The sequence below is a fragment of the Pteropus alecto genome, unplaced genomic scaffold (assembly GCF_000325575.1).
Source record: "Pteropus alecto unplaced genomic scaffold, ASM32557v1 scaffold179, whole genome shotgun sequence".
Classification (NCBI taxonomy): Eukaryota; Metazoa; Chordata; class Mammalia; order Chiroptera; family Pteropodidae; genus Pteropus; species Pteropus alecto.
The window spans coordinates 254771-261953 of NW_006442112.1; positions in this window are offsets into that span (position 1 = coordinate 254771).

The following is a 7183-nucleotide window of genomic DNA, read 5'->3' on the forward strand; positions in this document are numbered from 1 at the left end:
TATTTTCTATAGCTCCCTAAAAAGGTTATTAATGAAAATGTTGAACAAGATAGCATCAAACACAGAACCTTATATTACATTGGGAATCTTTTTAGGTGACACTAGGCCATTTATTTGCACTATTTAGGTGCAATCCTTCTGTCTATCTAGCCCAAATGTATTAAGAGAGTGCTCATGGGAAGAAGGTGAGGAAGCATCTAGGTTTACTTTCCCCTTTCCTTTGTCCTGCTCTCCTTTGTCCGGACCCCCTATTGTATGCCTATCAAATCTCAGACTCAATCATAAGATGCACCTTGAGAATAGACAGGGCATGTGACAAAAAGTAGAATCTGACTAAAAAAAAGGGGGAAGAAAGTTAAATGTCTGTGACCAACTCTCAGGCAGGTGACTGGAGCAGCCATTCAGGGACTAGTCGAAAGGCTATAAATTGTCAATAAAATAGGAAGATCACGCAATAACTTGCTGCCCATCTATTTTGTGCAGATGTGAGGATTAACCACTCTACTATCCTATGCCTGTAGTCTCATAGCATTTTATTCTCTCCAGGCTCTTAGGTAGTATCACTGACTGGCCTTTGAGGAGTTTCTAGAGGTTTTAAATGTTAGTTACTTGGAAATATGAAGACAGTAAACGTGGCCCCTCTTAGTCTAATGAACTTTATTTCTTTCTATAATACCTCATGTGACATGGCTTTGGTTTCGATTCCCTTCATAAGTCCTAGTCTCTGTTTTGGACATGCTCCTGCTCAGTTCTGAGGCACTCAGAACTGAACACAGGACTCTAGATATAGCCTGGTCTTGCAGAGTAGGTGGCCCATTTACATTCCTCTGTCTAGATATTTTACTTTTGCAGACAAGTCTAATATCACTTTGTATTTTCTGACAGCCATGTTACTGACATGACATTTCTACTGATTACTACCAGCAAAAACGTCTGAACCATTTTCACAAGTCCTACTGCTACTCCACTTTCACCTGGAGTTATTTGAAGTTCGATGTTGCTGCCCAATTATGGGATATGAACCTTAGCCTTGGTAAAATACACTTGTTGAATTTAGTTTATCACACTAGGTACTCAAGATCTTTCAGAAACTCTTTGCTCTGCTTCTATCATTCCATCTAGCTAACAACAACCTCTTCCCATTCACTGATTAGCTAAACTATTTTCTATAGCTCCCTAAAAAGGTTATTAATGAAAATGTTGAACAAGATAGCATCAAACACAGAACCTTATATTACATTGGGAATCTTTTTAGGTGACACTAGGCCATTTATTTGCACTATTTAGGTGCAATCCTTCTGTCTATCTAGCCCAAATGTATTAAGAGAGTGCTCATGGGAAGAAGGTGAGGAAGCATCTAGGTTTACTTTCCCCTTTCCTTTGTCCTGCTCTCCTTTGTCCGGACCCCCTATTGTATGCCTATCAAATCTCAGACTCAATCATAAGATGCACCTTGAGAATAGACAGGGCATGTGACAAAAAGTAGAATCTGACTAAAAAAAAGGGGGAAGAAAGTTAAATGTCTGTGACCAACTCTCAGGCAGGTGACTGGAGCAGCCATTCAGGGACTAGTCGAAAGGCTATAAATTGTCAATAAAATAGGAAGATCACGCAATAACTTGCTGCCCATCTATTTTGTGCAGATGTGAGGATTAACCACTCTACTATCCTATGATTACTTTTTTAAAAAGTCCTATCACCTTAAAAATTCTGACGAACTTCTAGTGGAATCTGTGATCTATTTCTGCATTAGGATACAGCACCTGGGGCAAGTAAACATGGCAGCATCTGATGTGTCAAGGTGGGCAAGCAGGTCAGTCATTAGGGGCTCTGCTGCCATCTTGGTCTGTAGCCAGTACTGACTGAATTTCTTAGGAGAATGCTTTGGGAGAAGATTGCTGCTGGAACATAATGGAGGTGACCGAGGAAACATTCAGGCTTTAAGTAACAAACCTATTCTGGTTTATCGCTTTACACGATTTATGAGAAAATTGTAAATTAGGAGTTAATCTCTGAGGCAGAATCTTTAATGGAGAAAATCAATATCCACAAAAAATAGAGACGATCACAAGTCTGTGTGGGCTTGCATTCAGACATTTTTTCTGTAGAAAAAAAAATGCCTTCTTAGAAAATGACTCAGCAGGGGGAAGTCTTGTCTCTCCTGTCAGGTTCTGTACTTCGGGGTCCCTTTGTGAGCACTCTCCATTCTTCACTATCAAGTTTGACTGTGTGACCCGGAGTCTCCTCTGCCTTGGAGGACATGAGACTCTAAAGGCAATCTTCCTCTTTAGTCCTTTTGTTTTATCTTTGTGGGTCTACATTTCTCCTCTTTTCTGTAAGTCTCCACTCTCTCGGCTGACCATCTCCACAATCCTTTAAGTATGTAGTCTCTTTACCTTGAGGAGGTCAGCCTGACAACAAGTCTGCTCAAACCTAGCCCCATCTAGAGTCTCAGAGGCCCCAGTAATGTTGAGAAGGGTTCTTTCAGAGCAAACTCAAGATAGTAGTGTCAGAGGTCCCAAGCAAATGAAGGGCGGAGACAGCTGGGGGTGGGGGAGTAGACTAGGGACAGCAGCAGGGAACCAGATACCATGCTGCTGAGAAGAAAAAAAAAGGCATTGGTTTAAGTCAGGAAACAAAAAAAGGGAACTGAGTGGCTGTGAAAGGGTGGGGTTTGCTCAGACTGTCCTTCCTCTCTGGACTGTAAGAATATGTCTCCAGGACCAGTGTCTTCTGAGATCGAGTCCCACCTTCGAAGTCCTGGCATCTCAGTGCATCTGGGAAGCTACCTGAATTAAGTCAGGACTAAGGTGGGTCTGGGACATGGCAGGGGCTGCCTTTTATGGGACCCCTAAAGGCCAGAGAGAAAGCATGGCTGGTGCCATATAGTTGGCTGGCAGTGGAGGCTGACCGAGGGTGGGAGTCATCAGCACAAGGCCCTGGCAGTCCCTTCTGATGTTCAGAACAGGCTGTAAGGGTCCTTTCTGAGGAGGGTTGTGGGGGGAACAGGAAGAGAAAAAAGTGACATGAGGTAATCATTTGAACAGGTAGCAAATGTTGGAAAGAGATACCTGTGTGAAACTTGGCTGAAAAGTAATACTGTCAGTGGCAGTAGGATAAAAATAAGCCCTTTGGTCAAATATTGCTTGAAGACACAGAATACATACTTGTGTTATTGAGGCTCTTAGAAGAAGAAATTCTAAGAGATATGTTATCTGAGAAAACAGTAAAAGCTCACACGACACAATATGTCGTTGACTTTTGTAACCTGGGGAAATTTACCTGTTAAACCAGGTTTAAGCTACCTGCCTCCAGCTGCATCAGGCCAATGTTACCGGGATTAGAACTGTCTTGTTGGAAAGATTGTGTGCATCAACCTCGTGGTAATAGTGGGTAAGAGACTGGGCCAGAAGAAAGCAGCCTTAGCCTCAGACCAGACTGTGTGGCCAACCCCTGAGGTTTTTCCTATTACCATTGCCTGCCATGTGCACGGCTTTCTTTTCTCTTGTCTTCATCATTTCTCTCCTTTCCTCTCCTCTCCTTCTCTTCATTCCCCCTCTTCCTCCCCTTCCTTTCTTTATCTTTATCACCTTTTCTTTATTCCCTCCTTTATTTTATTCATTATCACATCCCCAGGAACAGAGTCTGTGCTTAGCAAATAATTGTTGAATTGCATTGAATTTTTCTTGCCCCTTTCTTCCTCTGCTCTTTTCCCTTTTCTCTTTCCCCCTACTTGCATAATACCTTCCCTGTAGGATTGCTGAGAGCAATAAGTGTGTTAATATATGTAAAGCAGTTAAAACAAGGCCTGGCAATAGTAAGTGCTAATATCTCAGTGTTTGCTATTGTTTTTATTCTGCCTGAAACCGGCCAGTGTCCCCAAAGGGCCTGCCTAGAGCAAACGGTGTGGCATTTAGAACAATAGGGATTGCTGGCCCAGAATAAGACATCCTTGGATGTGTTGCTGGACCTCCAAATGGAATCCCAGTCCAGTCTCCCAGCCACCCGGCTCTAAGCTCCAAGTTTCTGTCCCATGCTGTGGATTTCCAGAGGCAGGGCAGCAGCAAAGCCGAGAAGCAGGGGTCTACCAGCTCAGGAACAGGTTTGAGTACTGTTAGTTGTGGGCTAGTTCTGCTCCTTCCTTCGTTTTGCATGCCAAGCCTCTGAACCAAGGGTGCTACAGCCTCTCTGGAGCCTCAGTTATTTGATAAAACAATGTCACTCTCCAAATAAGCCACAAAATGCAAATACTCATGGAACCTAAAGCATTCTACCAAAACAATATCCCTTAGAGCTAGCTAGCCTTATCTGCTCTATTCTGATCCCTTTTATATTCAGACTATTTAAACTTGTGTTAAAGTCCAAATTCCTGTTTCTCGTGGCTGGTGATGTGTTTGTTTAGAATCCTTTGTAAACTCCTTATGGTGAAAACTAGTACAATTTTCCTTCCACTTCTAGAGTCTTGGTGCAATTTTAAATTATCATCACTCTAATTTATTGTTTCCTTTAGAGCAAATTTCCTATAGAGTTTCCTTCCAGTGGACTAGACCTATACTAGAAAGTGATTTAGGTATAAGAAGATATGGCTTTTGAAACCAGTTTTGGTGTTTTTCAGCCAATAATGCCAAGATCTGATTGGTAACTCCTGGGAAGAAGGAAGAGCTAGAATTTTCAGAGAGGTGGTCTCAACAAGAAGTTAGAGATAGATCTTGACCTAATTCACTCTAAAGCCGCTTGGTTATGCAAACGAAGCCATCAGAGGAGGGGGAGAGAGAACTCCTCTGAGGACCCTGAAACAAATGGGCCACGTGTGACTTTCAGTTTCTGTAGAGGTTCATGTGCACTGACTGAGAGTGTTCAGAGAGCATTAGAAACACAAAAGCCTTAATCTCAGACTTTCCTTCTCACTCTGAGAGCCATCACCCAATGCCCTTAGGGTAAATGTTGGTCATCCTAACTTCCAGGAGAAGCTCATCTCACTGCCCTGCCTCGCTGAAAAGGAAATTAACTATAGTCTATTAGGTCATCCCTAGAAGAAGGAAATTCTAGGGAGTCAAGAGAAGTTAAATTTTAGACAATTTGGAGATTGGAATATACTGCAGTTCAAGATCACTGGCTCAATGAGAAAGCAGATTAGTCTGCAATTAAAACAGAGCAAAAAGGTGATTAGAATCAAAAAGAGATAACGTATAGGGAAAGCAGGCTCTCAAAATATTTGGAGTGGAAATAGGTACAATGTTTCTGGAAACTATTTTGTCATCATGCTTCAAAATGCAAAATGTATACTTTTTGAGTTGGTAAATGATGCTTATATAGAGATCCTAATACCATGGGAAAATAATCAGGAGTAATGTTATATAAGAACTTTATAAAATAAGAAGGTATTTTGGGGGAAAAGTGTGTTGGATGGATGGATGGATGAATAGGTAATGTTAAGAAAAAATAAACTACAAATAGCATGTGCAATATGACCTCAAATATAAGAAAAATGCACAGAAAAATGGAAGGTAACATGCTCAAATATTAATGCCTCTGGAAAATGAGCTTATAATTGATGTGTTCTTTTTAATATTCTTCTAATTGAAAGTTTCTATAAAAAATGTTCTTTTGATATCAAAAGAAAAATAAATTAAAATATTTAAACCTGGGAAAACAAAAAACTAAACTGAAACAAAACAAAACAAAACAAAGGAGCACACAAGTCCAGAGTGAAAGATATACATGCCAGTAGTCACCTTGAAGGCAGAAGGACAATGCCAAAAGTGTTACCGCCAATCTGATGCTGAGTGATCGACTATCTGGCTCTCTTTTCATCATCACTTGGTCAGAATCTAATGTTTCTAGTGCTGGGCAGAAGAGATGAGGAATCCCAGAGACCTAGAATTTTCCAGAACCACAGAATAAAATGTAAAATGTTAACAACGTAAAATGCTGAAGAAGAACCAGAGCTCTGAGACCTCTTAGAAATGACGATAGTAGATGAGAATTTCCCTGGTTAGACATGCAGCCAGGAAACTGATTATGGCTGGAAGACTTCACCACAAATTGGGTTACTTGTAAAGCTCACCCTGAAGCTTATCATAAAATAATTAGATTTCATTGGAGCCTAGAGTTTCTTGGGAACTTAACAAATAGCAACTAAGTTTTGTTGTTGCTATGGTTATGATATATTAAAGAAGACTTCTCTCTGGTTTCAGGGCCAGGGAATTCTCAATCAAAATCTCAATCAGAACCTAAGAGAAATTCGTAGTAGGCCAAATTTAGCCCCTCAGTTATACTCTAATTAGAGACAGTTGATAATTCTATCAGATTTCATAGTAAAGCATCAGTTAGGAATGAAGAGGACACAAGGAATACCACAAAGGTTACAGTCCAACAGATAAGCCAGACTTGAGTTTGCCACTTTGTCTGAATAACAGGATTTATTCTGAAAGTGGAAAACTATGATCATGTGCACAACAATGTTCATTGACAGCATTGTTAATAATTGAAAACAACCTCAATATCAATCAATAGGAAAATAGATAAAGTGCGATGTCATCATATTGAATACTTTATAATATAGAAATGAATTCAATGTATGAAGTAGAGCTACCAAGACAAACCTTAAAACATTACATTGAGAAAAAGAGCAAGTTGCTGAAGAATATGTACCACTTACATAAAAATGTAAAACATATAAACCAAAACTAAACATTCTTCTGGATACTTACATATGTAGTAATGATATAAAAACATGCGTAGGAATGACAAACACCAAAGTCAAGATACTGGTAACCTCTAAGTAGGGAGGGGACTGATTGTGGAGGAGGGCACGAGAAGGTTTTGACTCTATGAATGGCACTTCTAAAAACACTGGAAGTTATTATAGCACAATGTAGTACTTTATAGAGGTAAATGGTGATACATATATATAATATTATCCTCTGTATTTTTGTCTATTTGCAACATTTCGTAATATAAAAGAAAGTATGTTCAATCAAAGGTTTATATCCACAGTAAATAATAACAACCCAAGGGACAAAAAGTAGGGGTTCCACCAAAACCCTGAGCTTTTATCCCATCAACAATGAAAAATCCTGAAAAGGGGACAGCGAATGACTCTAGGAATTCACCAGTTAGGATCTCCTTGTGGAAGATTTAAAGGAAAATGTAAGAAAACCTGGTAGGACTGAGAAGAGTC